The 16,311-nt window shown below is 35.8% G+C and overlaps 1 pseudogene; it reads left to right on the top strand.

Moving 5' to 3' along the window:
* Positions 1-9,476, top strand: part of LOC141835652 (lysM domain-containing GPI-anchored protein 1-like) — a 40,106-nt pseudogene extending 30,630 nt beyond the window's left edge.
* The last annotated feature ends 6,835 nt before the right edge of the window (positions 9,477-16,311 follow it).

Here is a 16,311-nt window from a genome sequence, read left to right as displayed (position 1 = left end):
TGATGCACATGGTCAGTGTGTAGCTTTATTTGCAAAGAAAACAAATAGAAAAAAAAACTACTATCTCTAAACATTTGAGTGTTCGCCATTCATCAAGATCTTTGGTTTGAATGGCTCCAGCCAATAACACCAAATATATATCAAGATCGTTAAAATGGAGACAGAAATCAACATAGATCAAGAAGATCTTTGGTTTGGCATGCATTTCTCCCTTCACTAATTGAACAATGGATTAAAAACTTGCATGTTTCAGTAAGATCAGATTTGAAGAAATGAAGGCAAGAACATTGGACACGTTGCCACAGAAGATGGTAAGGATAGCTAGAGCGGTGACGTGCAACAATTGTGGTAGCAGTCATGGAAGCAGTCATGAGAACTGACGTGGGTAGTCATAGGGGCAATCGCAGGAGAGGAGTCGGCACGGAAGAGAAAAAAAGGGGAAAAAATCTAGAGGATATTTATGTAATTTTTTAATTCATTCCTTCACTTCACTTTCCGTCTAATTCGGAGGGGATAAGGTTCTCTCAAAAATATATACCGAAGGATTATTTTTTCCATCTACTTTAAATTTTTAATAAAGTAAACATAAGAAATTGTCATAGAGGAAAATTTTCCCTTGTTTTATATTCCCTATCTCCAAGTAAATAGGGGATAAGGGTCTGGAGAGCTCAACCCTGTGACCTTTAGGTGAACCACTGAGATTGGGGAGAGGTAAATCAACCCCAAAATCTTTAGGCGAATCATTAAGGTTGCGGGGCAGTTCAATTCGGGACCTTTAGGTGAACCATTGAGGTCAGGGAGAGGCTATCATAAGTCAACTCTGGAGTTTTTAGGTGAACCATTGAGACTTAAGGGAGAGTTCGATTACATAATCTTCAGGCAAGCCATTGAGGTCTAGGAGAGGTTGTAGTATATCAACCCTAGAATCTTTTGTTGATGCAAGGAGTACTAGTCTATCTTTAGAGTTTCGATGTTTGACAAATACACCTAGATCTGGACAGTTTGATTAAGGGTTGATCCAAACATGACATAATATTTGAATGTGAGTGAAGTCTAGTCAGGTCAGTTTGACCAGAAGACTAGCGAGAAGTCCTAGTCAGTTGGACCGGGCAAGACGTCTTAATTGGTTAGATCGGACAAGGAGAAGTCCTAGTTGAGTAACAGGCAGGGAAAGTCCTAGTTGCGTCTTGCCCGGTCCTAGTCAGTTGGATCGGGCAAGACATCCTAGTCGGTTAGACCGGACAAGGAGAAGTCCTAGTTGAGGTTAAGCAGAGAAAGTCTTAATTGCTGCTAGGCAAAGGAAGTCCTGATCTAGAGGATTGAGCAAGGAAGACTTGGTTTGGAGGATTGGGCAAGGAAGACCGGGTGAGTGAAGCTGGGCAGGAAGTCCTGGTTGGAGGCTGGGAAGGAAGTTCTGGTGAGTGAAGCTAGGCAAGGAAGTCCTAACTGGAGGTTAGGCAAGAGAAAGTCCAAGCAGGTCAAGTGTGACTGGATGTTTGGCAGGTGAGAAGTTTATCAATGGAAGTGATTAGTCCTAACTGGAGGTTAGGCAAGGAAAAGTGCAAACAGGTCAAGGCTGACCGGATGTTTGACAGGTTGGAAGTATACCTATGGAAGTGACTAATCCTAATGGGAAGTTAGGCATGGGTAGGCCAGTAGATTAGACCTATAGGGTAAAGGCTTAGGTAAGTATAGTATGTCAGACAGACTACAAGTAGACTTAGATTGTTTTGTTTGTGTGTATGCTTATCTTGCAGGAACCAGGAGCTGGAAGCAATATTGAAGAAGCATAGGAGAAGCAATCAGAAGCAACCGAACCAAGCTTGGAGTCAATTTAGGTTAAATTTGAGTTGATTAGATCCGAGCGCCCGGATGTTACTCTAGGCGCCCGAACGGTCTAAACGCCTGGAATAAAAAGAATCGGCTCTGATAAAGATCGAAGAGATCGGATTAGATTGGATCCAAGCGCTCGAATAAGAATTAAGGCGCCCTGAAGAGTTTATATAAGGCCCTTAACGTGCACCACAAGGAATATCTTCTCTACTCATTCTTCATCTTGCGGTGCTGCTAAATGCGAATGGAGTTAGACTGTGCGACCGGAGAAGTTCTAGGAGGAGTGTGTTGCGCTCGAGACTTCCAGATTAACCTAACGGATGTTATTCTTATTTTTATTTAAGTCTTTCTTACATTCTTGTATTTCATATTTCTATTATTAGACTGTAAGACGAGTTTCTTCGTCTCTAGACAAAACTCCGAAAAGGAGATCATTAGTAGATGGACGTCTTTTCGTACGTAGGCCTTGGACGTACTAACCCTGGAGTTTAGAAACCAAGTAAATTCATGTTTCAGTGCTTGTGTTATTAATTTCGCTGCAAGTGTATTTGATAGAAATAATGAACGACGAGCGCTATTCACTCCCCCTCTAGCGCGTTCACCGATCCTACAATTGGTATCAGAGTAGGCCTGCTCTTAATCGGACTAACCGCCACTGGAGCAAGACGACAAAAATGGAGGGGGAGCGAGATAAAAATTTTATAGTTCGTTTTAAATTGCATAAATCTGGAAACAGCCTCCTGCCAAAGGCAAGGTAAGGCTGCGTACAATGGATCCTTTCCTCGACCCCGCAAGGCGGGAGCCTCGTGCACTGGGCTGCCCTTTTTTTTTTTTTAAATTGCATAAATATGTTTTAAGTGCAGGGAGAGAGGACACTATAAAAATCAGTATTCTATTCGTAAGATTCAGACGATACCACCAGCGACAAAGTAGCAATCGATGCAAGGAGCTCGGAGAAATAAAGAGCACATCACGTGCTTCAAGAGCTAGAATCGCGGATACTACAAAAATCGGTGCCCGGAGAGAAAGACAGCAGAGAAGAAATCGGAATTAGGAGATGCGATTCCGTAAATATGTTTAATTACGAAAATACCCCTAAAGTTTCACATGATAGAATTATTTCTTTTTACAAAATTAGATAAGTTAGAAAATATTAAATTGACTAATTCAAAATCTAACAATTTAGATACTTCAAACATAGAAAATTCAAATTTAATCAATTTGGAAAATTCAAATTTAACTAATTTGAAAAATTTAACTTTAGAAAACTCAAATTTAATTAATTTAAAAATTCAAATAATTCAAAGTTAGATAATTCAATTTTAAATAATTTAATCAATTCAAAATTGACTAATAAAAATTTAAATAATTTGATAAATTCAAAATTATCTTTTTTAACTAATTCAAATTTAAATAATTTGATCAATTCAAATAATTCAAAAAATTCAGAATTAAATATAATTAATAATATTCATTGGCAAAGTCAATTTATTTTGAAATTTTAATTAATAATAAAAATAATTTAAAAAATCTAAACTTAGATATTATCAAAAATGAAAATTCATCTAACTGGACAAGTTCAATTGATAAATCCAAATTAAATTATAATTTGACTAATTCAAATTTAATAAATTCAATTATTAATAATTTAAATTTAATTAATCTAGATTTAATTCAAAAAAATAAAAAATTAAACTAATTCTTTAATTCATTCAAACAAGATAACTCACAATTGAATAATTTAAAATTAATTAATTTAATAAATCTACGTTAGGGAAACTTGGTCTAGATAGTTAAGTGGGGTAAGGAGTACTTTGCTTGGTTTGCTTAGCTAAATGAACTTAACTGAAGCTACCTCACCATATCCTAGACTTGTTAGATCAGGATTTTTCAAGAAATTGATTAAGGTCATAATTTTTTAAAAAGACTTTGTCTAAGAAAGTGGTCATTGTTCCGATATCCAAGAAGGTCTTTGCCTCGCTACGATCTGAAAGTTGATTTTGAAAATGTGAACTTAACTAACTAACGGTTAAACCTAAATATACTATAAGGTCAAACATTCAATATAATTAACTTAAATAAATAAAGATAAAATTGACACATCTTATAAAATCCATAAGGTAACCCCTGTATGCCATATACTGAGGCACTTAGAATGAGTGAGATGTTAAGGACTATTAAATCATAAAGTTTTAAAAAATATTTTTTTTCAAAAATTATTAAACTATTTTTTTAAAAATTATTTTTAAAAATTTGATAAATATTTGAAATTCATGTTTGCTGTGTGTAATTATATGCTAAAGTTTTCAAAACTCTATATCTTTGAAAATTTGTTTACTAACACTTAGAAACACTATGTTTAGAACCCTAAGACATATAGGTAGAAAATCTTTGTGGTTAACAAGGAGCTCTAAGGAAGTGTCAAGGATAGGGGGAAGTCCAACTTGAAAATTCAATTAAAATTTATATTCTGATAAATTATTTTTAAAAATCATAAGTTATTTGTTCTGGTGATTTAGATTAATCTCTTAGATACACAGGAAACTTGCCTTGTGGGTAATAAGGAGTCCTAAAGAAGTGTCAGATTGAGGAGAAGGTCTAAATCAATGGAGCAAAACTATATCAAAAATTATTTTTTATAAATATTTAAAAACTCTTTGAAAATTATGTCAAAATCATGTTTCAAAATTATTTTAGAATTATTCTTTTAATTTTGGTTAAACTCTCAGACACATAGGGAGGTTGCTTTGTGGTTAAGAAAGAGTCATAAGGACGTGTCAAGTTAAGGGGGAGATTTTGATTTAACAGAATAATAAATAGTTTTCAAAAATTCATCGATTTTACAATACTTTCAAAACTATTTTTGAAAAATTCTGTTGAAAGTCTTTGCAAAATTCTTTCAAAAGATAATTTTAAAATTTATTTTGAGAACTCTTTTGAAAAATCCTTTTGAAAAATTATTTTATAAAATTATTTTTGAAATCTACTATGGTCTTTCAAGAACTATCAAGATTAAGTTGTAACCATAGGACATACCATAATTGTTGGTGCAATATAACAAGTTTTTTGATGTATGAAAACGGAGAGAAAGGACTTAAGTTAAAAAAAAATCTCTAGAATTCTCCCAGACTTATAATGATCTGATTTTAAACTTAAGAAATTGTTAAACATTAAAAAAAAAGAGATTGTTGGTGGAAGGAGTACTAGTCTATCTCTAGAGTTTTGATGTTTGATAATACACTTAGGTCTGGTCAGTTTGACCAAGGATTATTCCAAACAGGACATAATGTTTGGATGTGAGTGAAGTCTAGTCAGGTCAATATGACCAGAAGATTAGCGAGAAGTCCTAGTCAGTTAAACCGGGCAAGAAGTCTTAGTCGGTTAGATCGGACAAGGAGAAGTCCTAGTTGAGGTTAGGCAGGGAAAGTCCTAGTTGAGTTCTGATCTGGAGGATTAGGCAAGGAAGATCTGGTTTCGAGGATCAGGCAAGGAAGACCTATTAAGTGAAGCTGGGCAGGAAGTCTTAGTGAGTGAAGTTGGACAAGGAAGTGCTAACTAGAGGTTAGGCAAGGGAAAGTCCAAGCAGGTCAAACGTAATCGGATGTTTGGTAGGTGAGAAATCTACCTATGGAAGTGACTAGCCTTAATGGAAAGTTAGGCATGGATAAGTCTAATAGGTTAGACCTATAGGGTAAAGGCTTAAATAAGCCTAGTAGGTTAGATGGACTACAAGTAGACTTAGATTGTTTTATTTGTGTGTATGTTTATATTGCAGGAACCAGGAGATGGAAGCAATATTGAAGAATCATACGAGGAGCAAATAAAAGGGGAAAGTCCAACTAGGTTAAGCGTGACCGAATGTTTGGCAGATGAGAAGTCTATCTATGAAGTCACTAGTCCTAACTGGAGGTTAGGCAAGGGAAGGTCCAAACAGGTCAAGGCTGACCGGATATTTGGTAGGTGGGAAGTCTACCTATGGAAGTGACTAGCCCTAATGGAAAGTTAGGACACGGATAAACCTAGTAGGTTAGACCTATAGGGTAAAGGCTTAGGTAAGCCTAGTAGGTCAGACGGACTACAAGTAAACTTAGATTGCTTTGTTTGTGTGCATGTTTATCTTGCAGGAACTAGGAGCTGGAAGCAATATTAAAGAAGCATAGGAGGAGCACATAGAAGCAACAAGTTTAAGGTCAACTCAGGTTAAACCCAAGTTGACTAGATTTGGGTGCCTGAATGTTACTCCAGGCGCTTGGACAGTATAGACGTCTCTAGATGGTCCAAGCGCCCGGATCAAAAAGAATCAACCCCGATAAAGATCGAAGAGATCGGATCGGATCGAAGCGCCTGGATAAGAATCCAGATGTCCAGAAGAGTCTATATAAGTATCTCAACGTGCACTACAAGGAATATCTTCTTTACTTCTCATTCTTCATCTTGCGGTGCTACTGAACGCGAATGGAGCTAGGCTCGTGTGACCGAAGAAGTTCCAGGAAGAGTGCATTGCACTCAGGAGTTTCAGATCGGCTCAACGAGGTGTTGTTCTTATTTTTATTTAAGTCGTATATTCTTGTATTTCATATTTCTATTATTGACTGTAAAACAGGTTTCTCCGCTGCCGGACAAAGGCCCGAAAAGGAGACTATTAGTGGACGAGCGTTTTTCTGTATATAGGCCTTAGACGTACTAAACTTGGGGGGTTAGGAACTAAATAAATCCGCGTGTCCTTGTAGTTGTGTTACTAATTCTGCTGCAAGTGCATTTGATAGAAAGAACGAACAACGAGCATTATTCACTCCCCCTCTAGCGTGTCCATCGGTCCAACACCTTTACTTGAACCATTAAGGTAAAGGGGTAGGTCGATCTACGAGCTTTAGGAGAACCAATGAGGTTGGGGAGAGACCATCACAAGTTGACCTAGAGTCTCTAGGGGAACCACTAAGACTAAGGGGGAGAGCTCGATCCCACGATATCTAGGCGAATTGTTGTGGTCTGAGAGATTGTAGTAGATTAACCTTAGAACTTTAGGTGAACCATTATGGTTAAATGGGAGCTTGATATGCGACCTTTAGGTGAACTATTAGGGTTTGGGAGAGGCTACTACAAATCAATCTTAGAGTCATTTGGTGAGCCATTGAGACCAAGTGGGAGAATTTGATTCTACAACCTTTAGACGAACCGCTTAGGTAAGGGAGAGGTTGTAGTAAATCGACCCACTAGAAGCTTTAGTTGAGCCTTGAGGATAAGAGGGAGCTCAATTTGCAACCTTCAGATGAACAACTGAGCTCAGGGAGAGTTGTAGTAGATTGACCCAATAGAACATTTAGGCGAACCTTGAGGTTAAGGGGGACCTTAATCCACAACGTTTAGATGAACCATTAAGATGGGGAAGAGGTTATTGCAAGTCCACCTTAGGGTTTTAAGCAAACCATTGAGACTAAGGGAGAGAGCTTGATCCTGTGACTTTCAGGCCACTAAAATCGGTGAAATGAGGTAGAAATTGTGATCCTAAGATGAGGTCTACGAGGATTATCTGGAATGGAATAGTAACAAAATTGAAGGTGTATTTTAATTGAAAAAGGAGTAATATATTAGATTAAATGCAAACAAAAAGGCAGAGGCGTCGAAAAGTAGAATAACTTCCCCTCAAGTTGGAGCATGACCACTGGTTGTATGAAGCTCAGAGGGTGCTTGGCTTAGAATAATGTACAAAAAAGCTTGGCTATAGTATGGATGCAGGTGAAAAGTGTTCCACATTCTCTTCAACTCATTCTCTTATGCATCTTGCAAGTAGTAAGCTCCTGGGTTGAGCTTCTGAACGACCCTTGAATGACCCTTCGCATTTGGTGTCGACTTTGCCTACCTCTCCCATAGGTTGAAATCTTTCAAGGACTATGTTCTCAACTTGGAAAGAACATGGGACCGCTTTAGCTTGGCATACACGGTTTTTGTAGGGCTCCATCCCTTCCCCTCTTTCAAATGTACACATAGAATCATTTATATGTTAGTTTGTGTTTTTAGATATAAGCCTATTCTCTAGAACTTTCAGATGATATTGATGACATACCACTATAGCTCGTGTTAAAGGAATGATAATGTATTAATTATATTCTTTTTTTATTCTTTATGATTACAAATTATGATTAACCTCTACAGAGACCATCAAATCTCCATCATGACTTCTTTATAAGTTCGTGGCTTGCTCTATAGAATTCATCCATGAGGCCATCTTGGGCTGGTAGCTTCACGTTCCCTAAAGATAAAAGCTGTCTCTTGGATTTCCTCCATGGAGGATGGTTCTGCTAGTTGGTCCTTATTATGTTCTGAAGGTGTTGACTAGCATAAGAATGCTCCTATTAAGAGCAGAGTTAAGGTATGTTTCCAGTCCAAAGAACAGATTAAAGAATGTGAAGTTTGTTGGCTATCTGACATGATGAGTTTCAATTACTCCAAGGGCCAATAAGAGAAGTCAAACCTATATATTTTCATGTAGGATGGCACAGTGATACTAACATTTACTACTCAAAACAGTTAAGATATTTTTGTTGTTACAAATCTATTGCCATGATTTGTTAATATTTTAGTTGGTGGATTTTAAATATATACTTTGTTTTCGCCCTTGACATAAGATTTTTTTAATCACCGCATTAATCATACATCAAAGCATGTTGGATTTCTTGGTGTAGCATGCTCATCAATGTTCTCCAAGAGTGCAACAGATTATGGTTTGACTGTGGCTAATGGGACTTATTTCATAACGGCAAATCACTGTGTGCAATGCAGTTGTGGACCAGGAAATCTCAAGTAAACTATTAATCTGCCTTTCCTTCTACACACTTTAGTTCATTTTGTTTTACCCTGAAGCTAAGCACGCTGTTCTTTGCAGTTTGTACTGCGCACCAGCATCTGTAGCAGCATCATGTTCTAGCATGCAATGCAGTAACAGCAATCTTATAATAGGGAATTTTACTTCCCAGCAAACTAGTGCAGGTTGTAGTGTTGCCTCTTGTGATTATAGTGGTTTTGTTAATGGATCTATCATCACTACGTAAGCAGCTTCCTTTCTCATTTTTTTATCCTTTTATTTTTGCTTAAATGGATTGTGTGATTTTGGATTATTTATTCAGGTTAACTACATCTATCCAACCCCAATGCCCTGGTAATATTTCACTTCCTATTCCTATTTCTGACTATTTCATGTGTTTTGAAGTGCTGACATAGCATAATTGTGCGCTCCAATACCTTGTTTTAGGGATGCATCAACTTCCTCCAGTTATTTCCCCACCAGCCACTCTAGAGCATCAGTCATTTCTCTCTCCATCACCATCACCATCACCATCACCGGTGGCTGAATCAGGTGGTACTGCCACAAACCCAAGGTCCTCGGTGCCTGGAATATTTTCTCTTCCTGGTATTTCTCCTGCCTCTGGTCCATCTGGAAGCATTTCCGATGCTATTGTTATCAGACCTTTGTGCCACAATTTGGATATGTTGGCCTATTCCTTGTTTGCGTTCAGCCTCCTGTCGAGTGTTTATGGCATTTAAAAGTCATGTAATTCGTGTGAAAGTTTGCTTTGGGAATTCCACTTTGCCAGGGACTAATTTCTGTTTTCATGTATCTGAACAATTAGCTGTAATATATCTCCATTGTTTGAATGAAATCTGAAGATCAGATCAGTATAAGGTAATGCATTCTTTTATGCATTAGTAAATAATATCAGATGGTTATAGGCAAAAGTGTGTAGCATTTTTGTTTTTCTTTTGGTATGTCGTTGGTCCAAGCTTATTAGCAAAATTACACTAGAATGCAATGGAACTGATGAGGCGTAGGATCCCTTACAAACTCACGTTGAAACCTCAGACAGTTTCTCTAATATACCATCCTTCCACACTTCAATATCAGAGCTCCTCCAGCTGCTCTACACCCTTTGAATTTCCTCCCTTTTGTTGGGATTGCGCTGAATGCTAGTCTCTCGTCATCTCCACCACCCCCTCTGCAGCGTCCGTTGGTCCTTTTCCATTTGGTCGCATATTGTATGCCTCTTCAATGCCTACATGCAACAACCATTCTCCCATGCCACCTCCAAACACACCGTAACGCTTTTGTCTAATACCACCATCCAGCTTCGTTGCCTGCCTCAGTTTCTCCTAAAGTATAAACCCACTATCTCGAGTATCCTTGCTAGCCAAGTAACCTATAAAAAAACTAATTAATAAAAATTTATTATTAAATTAATTTTTTTAATAATATATTAATTGATATTTTTTTTATTAATTTGTCGAGCACTTTAATACCTTTATAAATTATATACCTTATAGATAAATCATTAATGAAGAAGTTTTATATCTTTGTATTTTTTTTTCTCTAGTTCGGTTACCTTTCTCTATTATGGTATTGGAATTACTATTTTTCTAATTTTTTTTTATCGTCGTTCCATAGTGATTTGTTTTTATCACCACCGCAAGTGCACATATTATTTCATCTCTTCCTTTATCGTCATTTTTTTCCTTTTTTTATTCACTCTTTTCCTTTATTTTTTCTTTTTTGCTTCTATGTTCAATGTTGAATACTCGAAGTGAATGTCAAATTTATCTTAGAGTTGGGCATTTTGTTACTCAATGTCTTAGATGATTTTACATAAATTTTATTGGTGGTCCTACAACTTTAAAACAATCGACTATTTTATATATTTATTCTAAAGTATTCTTGTCCGTACCTACTTTTGATAAACCATCAAAGTTTTCGTCTACTGAATGATATATTGACATTGAAGTAACTTTTCATGTCACATCAGATTACAATATCCTTACAGAAGTAACATTACACTATGGCTCAGAAACAGTGCAATTAGGCGATGACTCAAGTTTGCAAATTACTAACTTTAGAAACACATATATTCATTTATCTAATTGTACTTTCTACATGTGCAATATCTTTCACGTTCCATCTATTACTAAAAATTTATTTTTCATAGGTCAAATTTTATCCTGATAATGATGTCATTTTTTAATTTCATCTTAATCATTATTTTATAAAAGATAGAAGAACAAATATTATCTTATTTTCTAATAGAATCAAATATGACTTCTATTATCTTCAAAATTCTTCAATTAAAGCTTTTATTGGTGAATGTACAAATAAACTAGTTTGGTATGCCCGACTTGGTCATCCTTCTTTTCGCATTATTTAGTCGATCATCAATGGGTATGATTTACCTACTTCATTTACCTCATCTCCGTCTCATTCATGTAGGATCTAAAAGTCATAAATTACCTTTCTCTTCATCTGATCATGTTTCTAATCTTTTGCTTGAATTATTCGAATGTTTGGAGCCCTGCATCTATCTTGTCTAACCGAGGTTTCCTATATTATGTTACCTTTATTGATCATTTTAGTAAATAAACTTGGCTCTATCCTATGAGAAGAAAATCTGATATATTGGACATATTCTGTTATTTTCAAAAATAAGTTTAATGATATTTTAATTATAAAATACTCTTTGTTCATTCTGATTGGGAAGACGAATATCAAGTTTAGTTAAGTTTTCTCTAGGAATAACCTTACATTCTTTACAAATCTTTATATCATTCTTCTTAATTATAAGTTCTTAGAATTACGACTTATTATTCCCACTTTTGAACGTGACTAAATGTTCTTTTCTTTTCTTGAAAAACGTATTAGCTAGTATAAGGTCATACTCTCACAAAATTTAATATAGTTTTCCTTTCTTTGTTTCTTGTTCCAAATCCATAACCCACCCGACCACGGTTCAGAATCGACGGTTCAGAACCGCCGGTTCGACGGTTCGGAACAGCCGGTTCGACGGTTCATGGCAGGTCGACCCTACCTTAACCACTCAAGACGGTTACAGTTCATAGTTCAGAATCGCCGGTTCACGGTTCGGTTCACGATTCGCGATGGTTCGAGATTATTATATTAAAAATTTTAAAATTTAAAATTTATTAAAAAAAAGGCTTGCATTTATTAAGTTGCCTACGTATCCTCTTAGGGTATAGGGGAATAAAAAAATGGTCAAATGATCTTAGCCGTTGAAAAAACAAATCAAAAAATCAAAAAAAAACCCCAACGGCTCCGAACTGCCGGTTAACCGGCGGTTCGGAGCCGTTGGAACCGGCGGTTCGGAGATTGGAACCGCCGGTTCCAACGGGAAAGTGAAAAAAAAAATTAAAATTTTGAACTGGCGGTTCAACCCACCGATTAACCGGCAGGCTGCCGATTTCAAATCCTCTTGAACCAGAACCGGCCCGGCATCCTGCCGGGCCGGTTCCGGGTGGCCTGTTGACCCGGGCCAGGTCCGGGCTGGACCCGGCCCATGGTCGGGTCTACTCACACACAATCATATTCCTCATTTTTTACTCCTGTATGCTCATTTAGATTTTCTCCTATTAAAATCATTTCGATTGACAGAATATTTTGTAATACCTCATCTAGGTCATTCCAAAATTTAGATTTGTGTTCATCTAATCCTACTTAAGGTGCATATATGCTAATTACATTAATAGTTTCTTTTGTCACTGCTATCTTAAAAGTTATAATCATATCTTCCTTTTAAACTACTTTTACTGGTTCATCCTTTAGCGAACTATTTACAACAATACCTACTCCATTCGTGTTTTACTCCTTCTTGTATATTATAATTTTAAATCTGAATTCTCTATCATTTTTTACCTTCTCTCCTATGTATTTTATCTTTTGTATACACAAAATATTAATTCTTCTCCTAATCATCGTATCTATTACCTTCATTGCTTTACTAGTGAGTGTCCTAGGTTTTATATTTCAAATCATAGACAATTAGTTTTCTATAATATTTGTTTTTATCCAATCTATAATATGAGAATACTTGCATATTTAACACTACACCCAAATTTTTATGGAAATATAGTGGTCCTTGCCGAGTGTTACAGTCAGATCCTGCAACACTTTCTTTCCGAGGAGCATATTTTTTTAATGAAATTAATTAAAATTAAAATTTTATTCCATCAAACCCGCCAATGTTGATCCCAAGTCTGGATGAAAAAGGGTGAGGATTATGTGTTAGGTTGTCATCCAGTTTTGATTTTTAGGCATATGTTCAATGAATGGATTCATCAAACTATTATGCTAATGTTATGTTGTTCCCCAAAAGGAACGCATTGCAGGTTCCGACTGTAACATCTTGGCAATGACTACTACATCTTCATGAGAACTTGAATACAGTATAAATGTGCAAGAGTTCTCACACTATAAGTTGGATAAGAACAAATATTATAGGAAAATTAATTATCTAAGATTTGAATCATGGATTCTAGGAATGCTTACTAGTAAAATAATGGAGGTAGTAGATACAATGATTAGGAGAAGAATTAATATTTTATGTGTACAAGAGACAAAATGGATAAGAGAGAAAGCTAAGATAATAGAGAATTTGAATTTTAATTTATGATACACAAGAATGAGTAAAATAATAAATGAAGTAGGTGTTGTTGTAGATAATTCACTAAAAGATGAAGTAGTAGGAGTAATTAGAAAGGAAGATAGAATTATAACTCTCAAGATAGTGGTGGTGAAAGAAACTATTAATATAATTAATATATATACACCTCAAGTATGATTAGATTAAGTTGCCAAATCTAGGTTTTCGAATAACACATCATGCCAAACGAAACGATTTTAATAGAAGAATATCTAAATTAGTATGATGTTGGGCTTCTATATGCGTAATTTAAAATTTTTAATTTCACAAATCATAATAGTGGAAGCATAATAAAAATTTTTATTACTAACTACATAAAAACCCATCCAAGGAATCACACGCATGCAAAGTAAATAAGATATAAACAACTTCATACCTTTTGAATGACACGGAGCGAAAACGACATCAACTAGCAACCTAGAGCAAGGTTACCTCTACTCGTATCCATGTCGAGATCTCCTTGAGATGACTTCCCTAATCATGTGTCATGTCTCATCTTTGATACAAGTCGAAGGGAGGAGACAAATGATCCGAGAGAGACCTACGGTCCGATTCTGTATCTGACGGCTCAAAGCAACTCGGCGATATGAATTGAATTGAACGGAGGGGATCACACCACTATTCAAAGGACATATGGTTCACTTTCAAGAAGGGGTAGTGAACCTATGTAGTGTGGATGTTCTTGCAGCAACAATTGCCCCAAAACAAAAACCAAATCGAAAGGAAGAAGCGATACTTTTCGGTGGAGAAGCAACCGTTGCTTCTCCTAGTGTTCCTTGCTTCCACCATGGGTTGTAGCTTCCTTTGGTTCTAGAATAGCTAGACCTTGAAAGGATACTGATCGTAGGAGGATTAAGAATCGATGGTGAGTTTTGGAAGGTCCTCAATGGCTGCCGGCAACAAGAACTCCAACAAGGAGTAGCCAGCGGCAACAAGAAGGAGGAGGCTTTGGTTGGGTGGCTAGGGGAGGAAGAGAGCTACAGTTTTAAACCTTGTTAATATCTCTTTATAAGAGTTATAATTATAGACCTCTAATGGGTTTGGTTCGCTAACTAAAAACCCACATCTATTAATCCAAACTTCAAACCGATAAACTCAAGTTTGGTTCACAATCAAACCGTATTGGTTTTGTGTTTGATTTAAAATCTAACAATTAGGTTTTTAATCTATGTAAATAACTTTTCATAAGAATTATATTTATAGATGTTTAACAGATAAATTTGGTAAAGAATAATGAACAGAATCTGTTAAACCAAACATTAATCTTTTAGCCTCAAGTTTGGTTCACAACCAAATCGGGTTGGTTCAAAAGCAAACCACCTTTAATTAAAACCAAACCAATTTGGTTTATAATTAAATCAAAGTGGACCCACTTTGTCTTCAAAAGATGTGGCCTGTCTGTGCATCATTTCTGGTAAAATATCTTTCATATTTATCGTTCATCTAGTCTAATTAGACTCAATCTATCTTGATTTGAGAATCCAATTCTCAAACTTATTTTACGTCTCTTGGAGAAACTCGCAGTGCGTATGATCTTATAGGTTCTTGATTTATGTTGATCGTCCATAATTAACCATTAATTATGGATCAATCATGAGTGACACCTAGTAGTATATGATGACCCTCAATTAATCAAAAAATCACAATTGATTCTAGAACTACTTCTGAACCCTTCAGTAGCTATAGTTATTCATGTCTTTATTCCTTTTATGCATCTTATACCCGCTTAGTTCAGGACATGGTCTATGTGTTAGTCCCTCCTAGACTGACTACATCACGCCTAGCCCAAGTTGTAGTTCCTTGTCCTGTGGATTCAAGTTACTCAAAACAACTATCCAAGAAGATCATCCTCTTGACGTGTTATTTTTTTGGCTAAAGACTTACGAGTAACAATCCTGATAAGTGGTCATAGGGTATCTGCCTCCTTATTAAAAGAGTAGGGAATCCTCTGTTGGCTACTCAAATACCTTCAGGCACTTTGGCTTATATCCAATCATCCTGGATCCACACCTCCGTAGAGATGTTTGCTTAAGATGTCAAAGTATAAGTCTCCATGATCAAGATGACTTGAATACCTCAAGTCAAAGGAAAATTGCACTCTAGATGCAATGAGATCTTCATAGAATAGAACCATATGAAATCTCATGGCAAGTCACTTCCAATGAACTAGTTATTCTTAACCAACATCCATATATTAACTCTCAACATCCCAATATTTCTAGCTAGTAAGGATCAACTCGGTAAAACCAAGGAGTCTAACATATGCTAGTCGCATAGAATTGATGATGTCCAGTCTCATTAATTCATTGACTAGGGAATATAATTACACATGTAGAGATACCCACTAATTATGATCCAATCACAATTTTCTCATGCTATGCATTGTATTATGGACCTCATTAATTGAGTTAAAGATCAAATCAAATACATAGAGAATGTATACTTAAATAATGATTTTATTTATCTAATAAATAATATAATATCTAAGATGATTACCTTAGGACACCTCTCAAATATAACATATGTAGGAATGAAAAATGAGAAATATAAGATGCATGGGGTTATGGGTTTGGAATAAGGAATAAAGAAGAAAAAAACTATATTGAATTTTGCAATAACATATGATCTTATACTAGCTAATATATTTTTTAAAAAAAGAGAAGAACACTTGGTTACATTCAAAAGTGGGAATAATAAGTCATAAATTGACTTTCTTATGGTTAGAAAGAATGATAGAAAAAATTATAAAGATTGTAAGGTTGTCTCTGGAGAAAACTTAACTGTCCAATATAGGCTAGTAGTGTGATATGTACCTCAAATAGTATCAATGGGAGAAAAATATACAAATCCTAGAATTAAATGATGGAAGTTAAAGGATGAAAAACACAACATATTTAAGGAGAGGGTAGGAGTATAAGTATTAGGAGAAATACATGGTGACTCGAATATAACATGGAATAAGATGACATTAAAATTGAAAATAGTAGCCAACTAAGTGAGTCAA

The sequence above is a fragment of the Curcuma longa genome, chromosome 1, assembly GCF_044706935.1.
Source record: "Curcuma longa cultivar G26 ecotype Majalengka, Jawa Barat chromosome 1, ITB_CL_G26_1.1, whole genome shotgun sequence".
Lineage (NCBI taxonomy): Eukaryota > Viridiplantae > Streptophyta > Magnoliopsida > Zingiberales > Zingiberaceae > Curcuma > Curcuma longa.
The sequence above is the reverse complement of the archived record's forward strand: the minus strand, read 5'-3'. Positions and strand labels throughout refer to the sequence as shown.